The sequence below is a fragment of the Myotis lucifugus genome, unplaced genomic scaffold (assembly GCF_000147115.1).
Source record: "Myotis lucifugus unplaced genomic scaffold, Myoluc2.0 scaffold_9, whole genome shotgun sequence".
Taxonomy (NCBI): domain Eukaryota; kingdom Metazoa; phylum Chordata; class Mammalia; order Chiroptera; family Vespertilionidae; genus Myotis; species Myotis lucifugus.
Genome location: NW_005871057.1, coordinates 1,168,418 through 1,187,063, shown reverse-complemented (window position 1 = coordinate 1,187,063; position 18,646 = coordinate 1,168,418).

Sequence of the window (18,646 nt, the reverse complement as noted above, 5' to 3'; positions counted from 1 at the left end):
CTTCCAGTCCAGATACATTTAATCATGTCCATCCATGTTCTCATAGCACTTCGCTCATGCCTCTACCACAGCACTTATTTTATTATAATGTAATTATTTGTTTGTATGTCTGCCATTACCATTTTATTTATTTATTTATTTATTTATTTATTTATTTTTAATCCTCACCCAGGATATTTTTTCTATTGATTTTTTTTTTTTAAGAGAGAGTGGAGGGGAGGATGGAGGGATGGGGAAAGAGAAAAACATTCATGTGGAAGAGACATATCAATTTGTCACCTCCCACACGTGCCCAACCGGCTTGACCGGTAATCAAACCCGCAGCCCGTGGGATGTTCGAATCATTGAGCAACTGGCCAGGGTTGCCATTACCATTTTTATTTTTTTTACATATGTTTTATTGATTTTTTACAGAGTGGAAGGGAGAGGGATAGAGAGTTAGAAACATCGATGAGAGGGAAACATCGATCAGCTGCCTCCTGCACACCTCCCACTGAGGATGTGCCCCAACCAAGGCACATGCCCTTGACCGGAATTGAACCTGGGACCCTTCAGTCCGCAGGCCGACACTCTATCCACTGAGCCAAACCGGTCAGGGCAAGCCATTACCATTTTTAAATCTTTGTCTCTTATATCCCTTACTCTCCAAATAGGCTTATTTCGCAATTGATTTGTGGTAGTGAACTGAGAGGAAGAAACAGTTCTATCAATGACAGAGACGGAGACTAAGAATAATCACTTTGAATTATCATAAGACTTACCCCTAAGCTTATTGCATATAAGGCTGGAAAGGAAGAGTACATTTTATAGAACTCTAATAACAGAAAGCTTTTGGTTTGTCAAGAAACCAAACTTTTCCTAGCTCTAACTCAAACAGGAATTTATGGCATGAAACCTCATATGAGACACTGAACCACATAGTACGTCAGGTCTTTAATCAGGGGTCTACAGATAATACAGAAAAATTCCTTATATGGCTATTTCTTATATCAACCAACACTAAAAGCAGACAGCATAATATCATAGCTCAGACAAAAGCAAGCATTTTATACTCTAGTAAGATAGTACAAACTGAGCTCTCTGGTGATCTCATTTGATAAAAAAAAGGAATCCAGCTGGATTTATTTATTTTACTTTATTTTAAGCCTCACCCGAGGATATTTTTCCATTGGTTTTTAGAGAGGGTGGAAAGACAGAGAGAAATATCAATGTGAGAGAAACACATGGATTGCTTGCCTCCTGCACGAGCCCTGACCAGGGCCCGGGCTGGGGAGGAGCCTGCAACTGAGGTACATGCCCTTGACCGGAATCAAATCCAGGACCTTTTGGTCGGCAGGCCAACGCTCTATCCACTGAGCCAAGCTGGCTAGGGCCAGCTGGGTTTTTTAAATCCACTCTAAAAATCTTTGCCTTTTAACTGGAATGTTAATTATAACTTATTAAAATTACTGATATTGTTGGGTTCAAATCTCTTATCCCAATATTTGTTCTCTATTAGTTCTATTTGTTCTTTGTTTCTTTATTCCTCAATTCTTTCCTTTCTTTGGATTAATCAAATATTTTTATTTTTCTGTTTTCTCCTCTATTAGATTTTTATTATATATTATTTTATTTTTTTCAGTAATTATCCTGTTAATAGATAAAATATATAATTGTTTTAAAATATACCTTGTTAACAAAAGAAATTATGTAAACCTAAGAACATAGAAAGTTTCAGAAAAAAGGAACTGGAAAAGATACAACTAACCAGAAGAAGGCTAGTGCAGTTTAAGACAAAAACAGCATTTAATGACCAAGAAACAATTTACCTAAATCCTGAGCATGTTAGTTAGCAACATGGCTAAAATATGTTAAAAATATAGATAAAATTATAAGAAGAAAATTACAAATCTACAATCATAGTAGATGATTTAATATCCCTCTCTAAGCAATTTATAGATAAAGCAAACCCAAAGTAGCAAGAATATTAAGGTCTTCAACAAAATAAGATGAAGCTTGGTCTAACGGAAATATATAAACCATCCTAATTTTTTTACTATTATGTTTTTCACTGCTCTAATTGGGTGTCTTCTGCTACCTTGTCTTCTAAATTGCTGATTTAGTCCTCTAGTTTATCTAATCTGCTTTTGATTCCTTCTAATGTAGTCTTCATTTCTGACTGTTTTTTGTTTGTTTGTTTGTTTTTAATGCCTACTATCTCTTTGTTGAGGTTCTGAGTTCACTGAGTTCATTCATTTTTTTTACCCCTAAGTTCATTGAGCATCCTTATAACCACCGTTTTAAACTCTGTATCTGGTAGATTGCCTCCATTTCGTTTCGTTTTTCTTCTGGGGATTTCTTCAGTTCTTTCATTTAGGCATGTTTCTTTGTCTCTGCATTTTGACTGCCTCTCTGTATTTGTTTTTTTGTGTGTGTTAGGTATATCTGCTATGTCTCCCAGTCTTGGTATGGTTGCCTTATGTAGTAGGTGTTCTGTGTGGCTTAGTGGCGCAGTCCCCATGATCACCTGAGCTAGGTGCTCCAGGAAAAGTCCCTCATGTGGGTTATGTGAGCCCTCCTGTTGTAGTTCCATCTCGATTGATGTTGACCTGCCATGAGTGGAGTTGGCCCTCAGGCTGGCTAACTATGAGGATCCCCAACCCAACTACAGTGGATGAGTTGCTGTGTAGGAGAATGCATCCCAGCCTGCCAAGATCTCCCTTTGGGTGCACCGCTTGTGAAGCTAATTGGAGCATGCTCTGATGTGGCCTGAAGCCTGCCACTGGGTATATTTGTGTTGGAACCTCTTGGGAGGAACTCTGGTGTGGGCCAATGTCAGATGCTGCCTGTGACTGGCCCTAAGCTACCTGTTTGGAGTCAAAAAGTGATCTACAATTTGTGGTTGCCTCTGCTGGGGCTGGGTGCATATAGGAGAGGCCAAGCTACATACAAGGCTCACTTCCACCAGCACTGAACCCAGGGGCAGGTCAGCAGCAGACCCAAGGCTCCCTGAGATCTGCCTCCACTTGCCAGCTGCCTGTTAGGCTCAGTCACTAAAAGCAACTCTGGAGGTATGTGAGTTGCATGAAGTAGGATCTCAGTGACTCAAGATGCAAGCGGTTCTCACCAGTTTAAGTCAGATTCAAACTCAGCACAAGTACTGGTCTGAAGCCAAAGTCTCTGTGTATACCGAGGCCAGCTTCCATCTGCCTGGGGCCTGCAGACTTTTGGGGTGGGGTGGGTTCTCAGGGAATCATCAGGGTAAGGCCAGCAGAGCTCATCAGGCTAAGAGAGACCACAGTTTGGCCATTTGGAGGGAGAGCTCTACACAGGGATGGCAGTGGCAGTTGGGTGTGTAAGGGAAAAATGACCCTCACCCTAGAGCCACACAACTAAGTCTCTGCCACCTACTGAGTCTGCCCGGACTGCCTCAAGAGTCTTCCAAATAGTCTGCATTGTGGGCCCATATTGGCCTCAGGCAGCAGACTCCTCTGTAGGATATGAGCTCAGCAGGGAGGGACCACAGGAGTTGGGAGAATGGGGTTAGTGGATGGCCCATGGTGGGAGAGCTGCCCCGGTACAGCGTGCAGGAGGAGGGATGGCCATTGTCCTAGAGCCATACAACTCAGTCTCTTCCTGTGCATCCCTGACACTCCTCTGAGTCTACCTGAACCTCCGTGAGAACCTTCCAAGAAAGTCTGCATCTCAGGCCCAGGCTGGCTGCAGCCAGCTGACTCCTCCACAAGGCACAGGGTTGGCAGGGAGGGGCCACAGGGAGTCAGGAAGCGGGCTAGGGAGTTAGTGCATTTCCCCAGGCTGATGCTGGTATGGAGGGGAGTGCTGGACCCAGGAAAGACGCGTCTGTGGGCAGTGTGGGAGAGGGACTCAGCACAGGGAGGAACCTTGGCGAATGTCCATTCAGCCCTCTTCCTGAAGCCACACAACCCAGTCTCCCCCTCTATGATTCCAGTCCTCTCTGAGCCACCCTCCCTCCACCAGAGCCCATGGTAGGTGGCCATGAACTAGAGTTATGCTACTGGCCCTTTAAGAAGGCTCCTGTGTTTCTAGCAGACTTCCGTCTCTCCCTGGTGAGCAAAATCCCTGCTGATTTTCATAGCCAGATGATGTTATGTGGGCTCCTCTTCACAGCTATTGTTCTCCAGTCTGGGGAGTCCAATGTGGGGTTGAGACCCCTTACCTTTGTAGCAAATTCTCAAGTGCCACACGTGGGTGCTGAGCCAGCTCTTTCCACTTTCTGCCCTTCCTACCAGTCTCCATGTGGCTTCTTCTGTAAGTCCTTGGTTACAAGACTTCCATTCAGCTAGTCTTCAGTTGGTTATTCAGGCTGATTGTTCTATAATTTAGTGATCATTCCAGTTTTGTCCTGGAAGAAAATGAGTATAACTTTCTCCTATTCTGTTGCCATCTTGCACCCTCTAATTTATTCTTTTTGACAAATATTAGCCAACAGATTCAACAGCTCCTCAATGTCAGTTCCTAAATCACCTTGCTCCTTTCAAGTAGGTCTAACAAACTAAACATCTTGACAAAAACACCACAATGCTCTGTGTAAAGTTTGTTCTTTGTTCATTTATTCAAGCTGTATTTATTGAATGCTGACTATGGTCTAGTCTAGGCATTTCAATTCCTGCTGGGGAAATAAGAACAAACAACAAGTACCCCAACCCCTGCCCTCATGGAGTTGACAGTAGTGAGCCAAAGAGAATACACTTTAACTGCTACACTGACGTGTAATTGTTCAAAGTGCATTGAAGTATAAGGTTTCAAAGTGGTTACATTTATACCCTTTTTAAAGCGTTTTACCCTGCAGATTTCATGGGTCATTAATCTGGCCAAGCAAGGAGAACATTTTGTTCTTGTGGAAAAGTTCTGAGCACTGGGGAACATGTCAGTAGCATTTAGACAGGGATTTTGGTGGAACTGGAATACTTTGTCCGATCTGTAATCTAGACCCTACTTCCCCTCCCAGGTGCAATTTGGTAGACTTTTCAGGGTTGGTGACTGGGAGGAAGTGAGCAGAGTATAAGGAAAGAAGAAAAGAACCAGAAGCATACACAGCGGAACAAAAAGTTAGGGAAGAATGAGTGGAAGATGATAAGAGAGTAGGCGATACAAGTTGAATTGTGGGGCATGAATAAATATTTGTCCATTGCTTTGTTGTCAGCAGTTGTTTTGAGTTCTGGGAAAGATGCCTCCTCGGAAAGATTCAGTGACTTTATTTCAAATGATCTTCAACACTTTGAACAAAAATGCTATTAACTAAAGACCCAGAAAACTAATTTTATGCCATCCTGACTTATTTTTGGCAGAGAATAATGGAGTCCATGTAAAATGTCATGTTATATTCATGTCATATCTCTTAGCTAAAACAATTCGGTTTAGATTTTACTTACATACTTGGCCAACAAGAAAATATTTGACTGCAAAACAAAGAAAATCAAAATGCAAACTCAAATGGGTGGAAACTATGCATTTTCAAACAACGAGAATAATTATGTGGACAACTTCATAAGCTGGTCTTCAAAGAACGTAGGCAGCAATTGATGTCAAGTATTTCCACCAGTAAACAAAAGGTCCCTTCTGATTTATAAAGACAATAGCCTATGTCATTTACACTTCTTGCTTCATATAAATAAATATAATGTCTCAAAAAGCATTTTTAATCAAGAAATCAAAGTGTCATACCAATGTTAGGACTGAAGTTGGAACATCTTACTAACTAAAACTATTGAAAAAAGGTCTGCTTAAAATTATTTGAAAGCCAGGAGAAAGATCTTAGAAAACTGGGTGAGTCTGTGATATCCACTTGGGACAGTTTTCTATACACAGGGTTCTGGTCATCTGGAAGCCAGGCCGACCAAGTCATGCTTTCCCAGAAAATCTGTCAATGTTTCCCTCATAAACGCGAAAGTCCTGTCGTTGTCCTTCATGGTCCTACTCCATTTGGCCTTGCTTTTACCTCATCTCCCGCAGTCTGCCCTTGACCACTGCTCCCCAGGCATGCTGGCTCCATAAAAAGCCTGTTACGCCTTTTATTCCAGCCCTCTTCTCTCTGGCTTCCATCCTTCAAGTCTATTCAAGTGATGCCATTCCTGACACCCTAATTAAAATCACAAACCGCCAAAAAAAAGAAAAAAAAATTACAAACCTCCTTCCACATTCATAGCTTCCTCCCTGCTTTGTTTCTCTTTATGACACTTTTCATGTGAGCACCAGGAAAGCTGGAATTTTTCTCCCCTACTATTCTGTGCCTGGCACAAGTGCTCACTAAATATTTGTTGAATGAATAAACACAAATATCTAAAAAATGAGGCTTCCAGCATAAAGGTCAAATTAATCATTAAGTGAGTAAAATTAGCTCCGTCAAAAATCAGATCTTCAAGCACAGCACCAATTGTTAGAATCTGGGATCTCCTGAAAGCAGAGCCTGAGACAACGGCATGCACGCAGGTCGTTTATTTGCAAAGTGAAGCCAGGCCTCACGAATGAGGGACAAAGAGGAATAAAATAACCAAGAGTTCATGTAATGGCAAGGGAGGACGTCAACACACAGGGACTAACTGATAATGGGAGAAAAACACCCTCAAAGCAAACAGAGTTAGCAGACAAGCAAGGGTAGGTAATATATAGCAGTGAGGCCAAGCGACTTCGAGGCAGGTCAGGGGAAGAGAAGGGATGGGCTGAAGTTGGACAGTGTCACAAAGCTGGGCAGGCCAGTGGAGGCGGATGAGTTCTAACTTGGTTGTGTAACCTGATTTCAGGGCTGGAGTAATTGCTCAGGAAGGCCTAATAGACAGGGCTGGCTGGCTTCCTGGGCCTGTGATCTGTATCTGCACCGGGCTGCACTTGGTTTAATGCTCTGTTCTGCTGTGTCAACGTTCTTAAGATTTTTGCCTGAGCCAGTTTGGCTCAGTGGATAGAGCATTGGCCCTCAGACTGAAGGGGTCCTGAGTTCTATTCTGGTCAAGGGCACATACCTCGGTTGCTGGTTTGATCCCTGGTCCTAGTTAGGGAAGCAACCAATGTTTCTCTGTCTCTCCTCCTTTCCTTCCCATCTCTCTAAAAAAACAATGGAAAAACATCCTTAGGTGAGGATTAACAGCAAACAAAGTTCTTAACATTTTATTTTTGAACTTGTGTTTTGTAGTGAAGTCTGATGGGACAATGAAACGTGAGCATAAACAGGAGAAACCTGCGTGACTTGTGTGCAAGCAGTTGTGCTCCATGCACACAGGGCTCAGATCCGGCGCACAGCTTGCTGCAGGCAGGCAGGCAGGCAGAGCAGTCTCCGGCCATCTGGGATGGCACAGGTCAGAGGGGGCAATGGGGCTGGGACTGCCGTAACCAGTTTGGCTCAGTGGATAGAGCGTCGCCCTGTGGACTGAAAGGTCCCAGGTTCAATTCCGGTCAAGGGCATGTACCTTGGTTGCAGGCACATCTCCAGTAGGAGGTGTGCAGGAGGCAGCTGATCGATGTTTCTCTCTCATCGATGTTTCTAGCTCTCTATCTCTCTCCCTTCCTCTCTGTGAAAAATCAATAAAATATTTAAAAACAAAAAACACAGAGTATAAAAAAAAAAATGGGGCTGGGCCATGAGCCTACACTGGCAACAATGGTGATAGCAGCAGTAGCAACAGCCATGGGAGAGAGAAGGGGCTTTGAATGGAGGCGGCGCCGGGCCCAGCAGTGGGTGTCGAGCTTTCCCGTCTGTCCCAGAGCCTGTCCTGGCCATATCTGCACAAATATTAACTCTCCCTCTGGCTGCGGCACTGGGATCACAGCTGCCTGCACTCAGGCGGTAAACTTGGTCAGTAAATTATTACAAAATAAAAGTGTACACATAATTCCCTGAAATAAAGCATATCAGGGAATTATTAGAATTCTTCCAAGAGTTTAGAAACTGGTTTTTAAAACTGCTGCTATACTGCAAAGCAAATCTACAGGTAGAAATGGAAATAAAAAAAATTTTAATTGTCAGATTGAATGAGAAAGGCCTCTATTTTCACATGAAGCATTGGCTGAACCAAATATTAACAAGGAGAACAATTTTTAATTTATTTTTGTTCTTGTAACTGAAGATACACAATAGAATTAATAAATGTTTTCAATGATATATAGGTCATAAAGCCTCTTTTGGTTTCTTGTCCAACCTCCACAAGTTACAGGAAATCTAAGAGAAAAAAATTAAACTGCCATTGTATAAATTTACATTTTAAACGAAATTCAGACTTACACAAAACTGATTGGTGCAAAGTTATTTATTTTTTTAGAAAAATTATTCCAAGAATCGCCAGCTGTAGGTATACTAAAATAAATATCAGAATAATTTATCAGAAATTTACCCCATTGTTATAACATTCTATAAAATACTCTAAACAGCTCCAGTAACAGTTGCATCAGCAGGAAGAGTCTTCTCAAAATTACAAATAATCAAAAATTATTTGCAATCACTTTTAAATACATTGATGAAATAGTATAAATTTCAGTGATCTAATAAATTTGCAGAATATTGAGCCAGAAAAATTATATGATCAAGATATCACATTAATATAGTATTATTTTAGTGCACCAGACATTTTTCTGCAATTTATAAGTTTACGTTATTACTCGTGCGAAACTTTTACTCCTATTATGTTTTATGAATAAAAATTTTAAAGTACAGAGCTTTCTATTTTAGTCCCTTTAATGATACTTTCCCTCCTTCTTGAACAAAGGGCCCCCCACATTTTCATTCTGCTCTAGACCCCATGACTTATCCAGCTGGCGCTGATAACAGTCACTAAACCTTCACCATTTAAATCTGAACATAAATTTAAAACAAAATAAGATCCTTTCACTAGGAAAAACATTTTTAATGTTGCCATATGAAAAGAAACCGGCATCGGACAGTGGTCCTTTCTGATTATATTTTCTGTAGGGGAAGATGACTAATTGGTGAGACAGAGGAGGGAACATGTTTTCCCTTTAATAGATATCTTACAAAGCCAAACTCAAGATACCTGGAAGAAAAAATAAAACAGGTAGTTGAATTCAAGAATGCACCTGGGGAGAGACTAAAAATGGCAGCAGAGTAAGTGGATGCTTCACAGACATGCTCCCAGGAACAAATTGGAATTACAACTAAAATACAGAAAAACTTTCTGAATAATCAAAAGAAAACTCGCAGGAGAGAACCCTGATACCCAAGGACCAAACCCTGATACCCTGGAGATCACATAGAGACTGGTAGGAGGGGTAGAGGTGTGAAAGGGCTTGTCAGGCACCCACAGACAGTAACTGAAGTCCCAGAGAGATATCTCAGCTGTGGGGGGTAGCCACTGAGAACTCTGGGATCTAATCCCAAAGCTGGGCTCCCCAGCAGAGAGCACCAAAACTGAGGAGGGTACCCACATAACATCTGGCTGTGAAAAGCAATCGGGTGCTGTCTGCCAGGAAGTGGCAGCTGAAAATTCAGGCACCCTCTTAAAGGGCCAACACACTAAACTCCCTGTGGAGCCACCCACCTTGTGCTCTGGCAGAGGGAGGGGGAAGTGGACTGGAGCTGGGAGAGCAGAAGCCAGGACTAGGGACTCAGGGGATAGAGCTCAGAAGGCAGACACCCCAAGTTTCCTGGGCTGAATCATTCCCTCACACAGCGGAGGACATCTTTCCCACACAGACATTTGCCTTGCCCGGGGGGGAAGCCAGTAGACACGCCCTATTGGAAAACACCTTGCCCTGAGGCCACTTGGGATTAAAAATCACAATTAGCCTCCAGGCAGAAGCAACTACCCCACCCCATTGAAAAAACTCTCACCACACCTGAGGATGATTGCCTAGGGGCAACTCAGGTTGGAATCCTATCAGTCTCTAGGCAGAGGCAGTCTCTGGAGGCTTTGAGTCTTGGCCTGATCCAATTAGTCAAAAACAGCCTTTAACACTGTCCTGCACTAGAGATTGAGAGGTGTAGAAGATTTACCTAAAACATAGTCACAAACCCAAACAGACAACCAAAGTGAGGAGACAAAGAAACAACACCCAAATGAAAGAACTAGAGAATTCTCCAGAAGAGATAAATGAAGTAGAGATAAAAACTTTATCTGAAACAGAGTTCAGAGTAATGATGGTAAAGATGCTCAACAGCATGAAAAAAGAACAGTCTGAGATAATGAATGACATAACACAAATAAAGAACGCATTGGAAGAAATACACAGCAGATTAGGAGAAGCTGAGGATTGAATCATTGAATAAAAAGACAGAGTTGAAAATATCACTCAAAGAACCAAAAAGAAAAAAAAAAAGAAAAACAGGACAACTTAAGGGGGCTGTGGAACAATGTGAAACGTAACAATATTAGAATAGTAGGTGTGCCAGAAGAGGCAGAAAGGGAGAAAGGAATAGAGAACGTGTTTGAAGAAATAATGATGAAAAACTTCCCTAACCTGGCAAAGGAAAAAGTCACAAAAATTCGGGAGGCACAGAGAACCCCAAGCAAGAAGCATTCAAACAGGCCCACACCCAAAAATTAAAGACAAAGAGAGAATCTTAAAGGCAGCAAGAAAAAAGAAAACTGTTACCTACAAAGGAGCTCCCATAAGGCTGACACTTGATTTCTCCTCAGAAACTCTACAGGCCAGAAGGGAATGGCATGAAGTACTCAAGGTAATGGGAAGCAAGGATATGAGACCAAGATTACTACATCCAGCAAGGCTATCATTCAAAATAGATTGTGAAATAAAGAGCTTTCAAGACAAAAAAATAAAAGACAAAAAAAAAAAGGCTAAAGGAGTGCATTACCACCAAGCCAGCATTACACAAAATGCTAAAGGGACTGCTGTAATGAGAAGAAGAAACAGAGACAAACCTAGCCATACAGAATTAAAATGGCAATAAATAAGTACCTATCAATAGTAACCCTAAATGTAAATAGATTAAATGCTCCAATCAAAAGGCATAGTGTAGCTGAATGGATACAAAAACATGACCCAACTATATGCTGTCTACAAGAGACTCACCTCAAAACAAAAGACACACAGAGGATGAAAATGAAGGGATGGAAAAAATTTCCATGCAAATGGAAAAGAGAAAAAAGCTGGAGTAGCAATACTCATATCCAACAAAATAGACTTTAAAATGAAGGCCATCACAAGAGACAACAAAGGTCACTACATAATACTGAAGGGGTTGATCCAATAAGAGGATATAAGAATGCACATGGGGAAATGTGTCTGTCCCTACCTATAAAAGCTTTGTTATACTGGCAAGACTAGGATTACATACATGAAACATTAACACACACACACACACACACACACACACACACACACACACACGAAATGGCATACTAGAAAGCTAAATTAAATGTAAACCAAGCAGTGGAATACTTATTACGGATAATGAGGACTCTGACAAGAGAGTAGCCAGTGTTTTAAGTTAAAAGGGAGCTCCTAAGATCTAAGATTCAAGGGTTTTTTGTTTGTTTGTTTGTGTTTGAACAAAGATGGAAAGGAGCTGGTAAAACAGGCACACAATAAAGGGACACAAACTTATTTTCCCCAGATATTAAAACACTAGCTGTTTGGCCACAGTCATTGCTCTCTTTTATGTCAACATGTAGAAAGCACCATCAAAAGGCAAACTGGGAGTCAGAGTTCTTGGTCTGCCACTAACTATCTACACAAAGGGCAAATGTAGTAGCCTTTTCCCCCCTAATCTGAACACTAGAGAAATTGTACATAAGCTTCTCACTCACAGGATTTTGTAGAGATAACACATGTGAAAGTGCTTTGGAAAAATAAGTAGTAGTCAGAGTTTAAATTATACATTCCAGTCCTTAGAAGAGCTGTTTTACATTAAAAAAAAAAAAAAAAGAATGGTTTTCCTGGATTTGAGAAAGACTGCAATTTCCGTGGAGTGTTCATCAAGAGTAAGTACTGTTTCCTTAAGTATTCCTGAAAACCCAGCTATTAAATGCTGAGTAGCAAAACACCAATAATGACTGAGTTGTCCTCAGATCTCTCCTGAACTGATCATAGCCATGATCAGCAGCTAACGACACAGGAACAGCTGACCAATAGGACACTGCCGTAGAGAGCGAAATCTGGACTGGAGTCCAAAAATAAATACCGAATTGTTTAAAAATAGCTGCATGATTTCGTAAACGCTAAATCACAAACACACAAAACTCTTGAAGTTATTTGGGTAAATTATGATAAACATGATAAAAATAGCCCCAATTTTATAATCGGACATAAACTTTCCCCAAGTTCTCTTTAAGTCTTTAGCAAAGTGTTCTAGAGACACAATAGTCCTGAAATGGAACTGTGGAAACTGTTTTCAGGTCACAGTTATATAACCTTATATATTATACCTTCAATTTAATAATTTGTAAATTAGGATAATTCTGACCCTGCCTACTGGGCGGTGCTTTAAAAGGACCAAATGTGAAAATGTCTTATACCATGAGGATCTTCACAATGAGACACATTTCTACCAGTTTTCACTGTGGTCCTCCGTTCTGGAATTTGGTCTGGAAAAGAGCCAGAGGTGGTGATCAGGAGGAAATCTAACAAATTCTTTAGCTAAGGCCACACTCAATAATAAAAAGACAGAATCTCCTTCAGCAGGCTTTGTTAGAAATGAGGCAAAAAAAAAAAAAAAAACCACAAAAAAACCCAAAAACTAAAATTAAGGAACTGGTCATCTCTTTAGCAACTAGCTGCTAGTCTCCAGGAATCAAAATCTGCGTAGCCAGATATTAAGCAGTATTCCATTGCATAAGTGAAACAGATTTATGGCAAATATATCAATATATTTATTCAAATAAAATGTCCCCCTCAAAATAACCACACTTATTGTCTTTTTAAAAAATAGGCATTTATTCCAACACACCCCTCCCAATTTGAAACATTTTTAGATTTGCTTCATATTTTGTTTGTAAACTAAAATGATATTCGGGATTAGTTTCTAAATAATGTTGGTTCCTGCCAATAATCAAATCTGTCTCTAAAGACACTGACTTTTTGCTGTCACTGGGGATTAACTCAAAAGAAATGGCCACATGTCTTCAACCACAGGCAATCACAAAAGAGAATTTTCAAGTTGCTCCAGCAACTTAGACACTAAGTTTTGCTTTTGTTCTACTGTTAGTCCTGTTACATCATAGGTATTCTTTCTTTTTAAAAAAATATATTTTATTGATTTTTTACAGAGAGGAAGGGAGAGGGATGGAGAATTAGAAACATCGATGAGAGAGAAACATCGATCAGCCGTCTCCTGCACACCCCCCACTGAGATGTGCCCGCAACTAAGGTGCATGACCTTGACCAGAATCGAACCTGGGACCCTCAGTCCGCAGACCAACTCTCTATCCACTGAGCCAAACCGGGTAGGGCATCATAGGAATTCTTCATGCATTTGTACTCTCAGGTGTGCATATTTATATCTGTATGTACATATCTGTTAATCATGGTATGCATTCTTATTTATTTACTAGAGGCCCAATGCACAAAAATTCATACAACTGTAAGCCTTCCTTCCCCTGGCTGCCAGCACCAACTTCCCTCTGGGACCCGCGCTGCTTCCCTCCTCAGGCCACCCACAGGCACCCAGAACCCAAGCTGGCTTCCCTCTGGCCCTGGCTTCATCAGGAAGGACATCCGGAATGATGTCCGGAAGATGTCCAGTCTAATTAGCATATTACCCTTTTATTATTATAGATGTTTTAAAATATATTTTTATTGCTTTCAGAGAGGAAGGGAGAGGGAGAGATAGAAACATCAATGATGAGAGAGAATCATTGGTCAACTACATTCTGCTGGGGATCGAGCTAGCAACCCAGATGTGTGCCCTGACCAGGAATCAAACCAACATCCTGGTTCACAGTCGACACTCAATCACTGAGCCACACTCCGGCCTGCGTGCATTCTTTAGTCCTGTTAGGCTGCTGCTGCTTTACCAGAAGTGGCTGATAAAAAATTTGACTATCTCTGATAAGTAAGATGCCCCAGGAAACCTTTTGGGAAAAGAATGCCTACTCCTAAAGTGGTAATTGTCTTTACCTCCTTGTCTTTTTATTTTCATCATAACACTGATTACTTATTTTCTTTTTTTTTTTAAATATATTTTATTGATTTGTTACAGAGAGGAAGGGAGAGGGATAGAGAGTTAGAAACATCGATGAGAGAGAAACATCAATCAGCTGCCTCCCGCACATACTGGGAATGTGCCCGCAACCCAGGTACATGCCCCTGACCGGAATCGAACCTGGGACCCTTGAGTCCGCAGGCCGACGCTCCATCCACTGAGCCAAACCGGTTTCGGCTACTTATTTTCTTTATTTGTTTTGTGTTTGTTCTTTTTCCCCTACTAGACTCTAAGCCCCATATAAATAGGGCCATCTGGGTCCTGTTCAACTCCACAGCCCAAGACCTACAACAAATAAGCACTTGATCAATATTTTTGGAATAAAAAGAAGGGAGAAAGTGAAGAAAGGAAGAAGAAAGAAGGGTACTCAAGTCTGGGCTGCAATTTCATTTTTTCTCTACAAAGAGGTTAGTCCACACTGAATCTAAAAAGGGAGGGAACCAAGGATAATTTAGCCACTCTTTTGCACCTGACCCCCTACAGCCACAACCTATAATGTCTGCCAGTTCCTACCCCTACCCACATCTTCATTCTTCGATAAGTGTTCTGACTTTTTTAAAAATACATTTTTTAATTGATTTCAAAGAGGAAGGGAGAGGGAGAGAGAGATAGAAACATCAATGATGAGAGAGAATCATTGATTGGCTGCCTCCTGCATGCCCCACACAGGGGATGGAGCCCACAACCTGGGCATGTGCTCTGACCAGGAATCAAACCATGACCTCATGGTTCATAGGTCGATACTCAACCACTGAGCCACGGCAGCCAGGCTGTTCTCAATCTTTAAGTACTATGCTAACACCGCTCCAAGCCAAAGATTTCAGCCATTGCTGCCCTTTCTGCATAAAAATTATGGAACTGCTGCGCAGCCAGCATGGCTCAGTGGTTGAGCATCGACCTATGAAGCAGGAGGCCACAGTTCAATTACCAGTCAGGCATAGGCCCAATCCCCAGTGTGAGGCATGCAGGAGGCAGCTGATCAATGATTCTCTCTCATCATTGATGTTTCTATTTCTCTCTCCCTCTCCCTTCCTCTCTGACATCAATAAAAATATATGTGTATCAAAATATATGTATGATGGAACTGCCTAAGCAACCCCAAAGTTTTGAGTGTTTTATTGGGGGAAGCTGTTATAGCAATAAATGAAAGGCACTATAGTCTCTGCCTATCTATGCCTCTCTCTCATTCCTTTCCCCTGTAAGGATCAGGGCTCATACTGCCCTCTACCAAGGTCAGGGGTCATCCAATAGGACCATTTTGCCTGGCCCTCATATTCACTAAAGTCAAAATTGTAGACTTTAGCCCTGGTTGGTTTGGTTCAGTGGATAGAGCATCGGCCTCTGGACTGAAGGGTCCCGGGTTCCATTCCAGTCAGGTTGCAGGCTCAGTCCCCAATAGGGGGCATGCAGGAGGCAGCCGATCAATGATTCTCTCTCATCACTGATGTTTCTATCTCTCTCCCTCTTCCTTCCTCTCTGAAATCAATAAAAAAACATTTTTAAAGATGTAGACTTTAGATACATCTCCAAGTGAGTCTATATTTACTTACAGTGTTTTTGGAGGTGGGGGTTGTGTTAAAAGAAATGATTTTTTGAATGTAAACATTTAAAATAAATGTAATCCTGTTTGGGCATTTCTTCATTTTTAAAGATATTGGGACTCTCAAGAAACGGAACTATCTTGGGCATTCTCAACGTTTAAAAAGTCCTGAATATGATGAAGAACTCTGGCTTCTGGTCATTTGACCTTGAATGCATTTCTATACCTTGGTGACCCCGTTTAGTCATTTGTAAAATGGGATGGTAATTCCTACCCTGCCTATTGCATGATGCTGTTAAAAGGACCAAATAAGTAAATGCCTTGGAAACTGTAAGAAGCTTATAGTGAGGTAAAAACACGCGGGTTAGGGTCTAGTGCCTCCACTGGCCAGCCGTGTGTCCTTGGCCAAGTCACCAACCCACATTATAAAAAGAAGGGCACACCCATATTTGTTTTTAAGCCCTGCCAGCTATCGCATTCTGCGATGTTAAAAAGTGAGGGAGTTATTACCACCACTTCCGTTTCACCATTGGTAGCTGCTGATGTGTTTACAATAGCAGGGGCTAACAGACACTGGCCTTTCTGAATTATACTTTTATTGTATGGAATTAAGAGTTTACCATTAACAAACTTTAAGAAACTGAGCAGAGGGTGGAGCTGAACGGAAAGGAGCAGTTAGTGGCTAAACACATTTTCTAAAAAAGATTCTCTATGCTTCTAGCCATTGCAGGTGACTCATCTTAACAGTCGTCAGAGCTACTCAACAGTAGCCAGCTTGTCTTATTACATGTAATTCAAAGCATGTAACACAGAGGAAATGAAAGCTGGAAGGGGGTAGAGAAAGAAGGTCAGAGAAACGGTGCATTTAGTCTACACATGCTTTGCAAATATAGGCAACAAAGAAAAAAGGGAATGTCTGTTTGAGTTTGATAGATCATGACCAGAATTAAGCAAGAGATAAAACCATTTCTAAAAATGGAATCCTGAAATTTCTCCTTCCTTATCAAAACTTCCTTGAATAAATAATTCCACCAGTGTCTCTCAAACAGACATGAACTCAGTTTTCCTGGATTCTCATCCCTCTGCTCACTCTTACACCTTCTCTCTCAACACATTTTCTCTCTCAGAAGCCACTGTTACCATCATTTCAGGAGACCTTCCACAGCCATGGGTTCGTCTTAATTCACTAATTATTTACTGATCAATGTTGTTATTAAAATATATACATTAGCTATCCAGAACATACAAAAACAGTATTCCACACAATTATACTAATATACTAGTAGAATTGTTTTGTTTATGATCCTTTCCTGGTCATAATATCAAACAATTACGTTTCAGCGAACGTGTATTCTGTCATGTTCTAACATAGTTCACAGAAGTAATCTTTATTTTTCACTAATGACCAGGAGCCAATGACCTCATCTCTAGAGTAAAAAAATGAAGAAGAAAAAATCAAGATTGCACCACCTGCTGTCATTCTAAAGATCCTTCTACTGATAGACCCAAGGCTGGATTCCAAGGACACTCACTTGAGGTCGCTTGTCCCTATATATCCACCATTGTCTGCACTTAAAACTGAACATTGGAGGTCAGTGGGCTGAGTCCCAAGCACAGGTATGTTCCATTTAAGTAGTGCTTTAAAGTTTTTTGAGCAGACATTAAAAAGTATATAGACACTTAAGGAAGAGTCCCGATTTCTGGCTTCTCGAAAAATTGGGAGATCTGGCAACAATGGACACCCCATATTCTTTCTGTTCTCTCCTCCCACCCACCCTGGCCTCTCTCTCTCCCTTCCTCCCTCCTATTCTCTACTTAAAAACACTCGTCCATTTTATTATTTAGATTTCCTGCCTGGCTCCACTGGGACATGAGTTTTCTACCCCAGATCACAAGACTGGTAGTATCTTTATTTGGACTTCCTTTATTTACAGTACACTTTAAAAGGTTTTCCTGCTTCTGAGTTTTTGTCTTAATGACAATACAGGGGTGGGCAAAGGTAGTTTTACAGTTGTGAGTAGACAAAACAGTTTATTCTTGTATTATTGTTAATTAATTATTGTGTTGTTTTCCATACAAACAACTGTAAACCTACTTTTGCTCACCCCTGTATAATATATAGTAAAAGACCAGAAAGATACTTTGTTTAAACATGTATCAGTGGCATAAATAACGAGTGAAGACATTAGAAGAACTGTGAATGGAAAAAAATACACAAATTAAGAAAAAAAAGGAAATTTCACCAACAGACTCAGAAATCTGAAACCCATTAAAATGGGTCTGTAATTTAAGAGAACCTGAATCTTGTTAAGCTTTTAACCGGGAGGAACTAATTTTATGGTGAACCCTGAACATAAACCAGTTAAATAAAAAAGTGTGCTCACGTAACTGAGTGTTACATACCACAGACCAGTTAAAGGCTGGGGCCGTAACACCACAGTGAAGTCCCTGGTTGCAGAGCAGGAATTCCTAAACTTGGAATCACCTTGGAAACTTAAAAGAAAAAAAAATGCTGATGTCTAAATCTACTGCAAGGACTTAGGATTTCATTGGTGTGCTGTTTGGCCTGGATGTTGAGATTTTTAAAAGTTCCCCAGGTGCTTCTAAAATGTGACCAAATTTAGAAGCACCGCCGTAGACATTACTTGGGCTATAATTAAATATTAGGGCTACTGCCTCTCAAAGCCACTGGTAGTTCCTGAGAGTGAAACAAACCCTCTGCACTTCCCCATAGCCGGAGGGAGGAGGTCAGCAGGCAACTCCTCCGAAAGATGCACCATGTCCCTAGACTAGAGATTGGAGATAATAGGAGTCCAGAGGGAAAATCTTTTCATCCAAAAGGAAAATGTTATCTGATCCATCAAAGGAGCTTCTACAGTCCTACGTGAACTTGGACAAGTTAATTCCTGAGCCTTCATGTCCTCATTTGTAAAATGGAGGCAACATTCTCTTTGGAGGCTGTTCTAAAGATTAAATGAGAT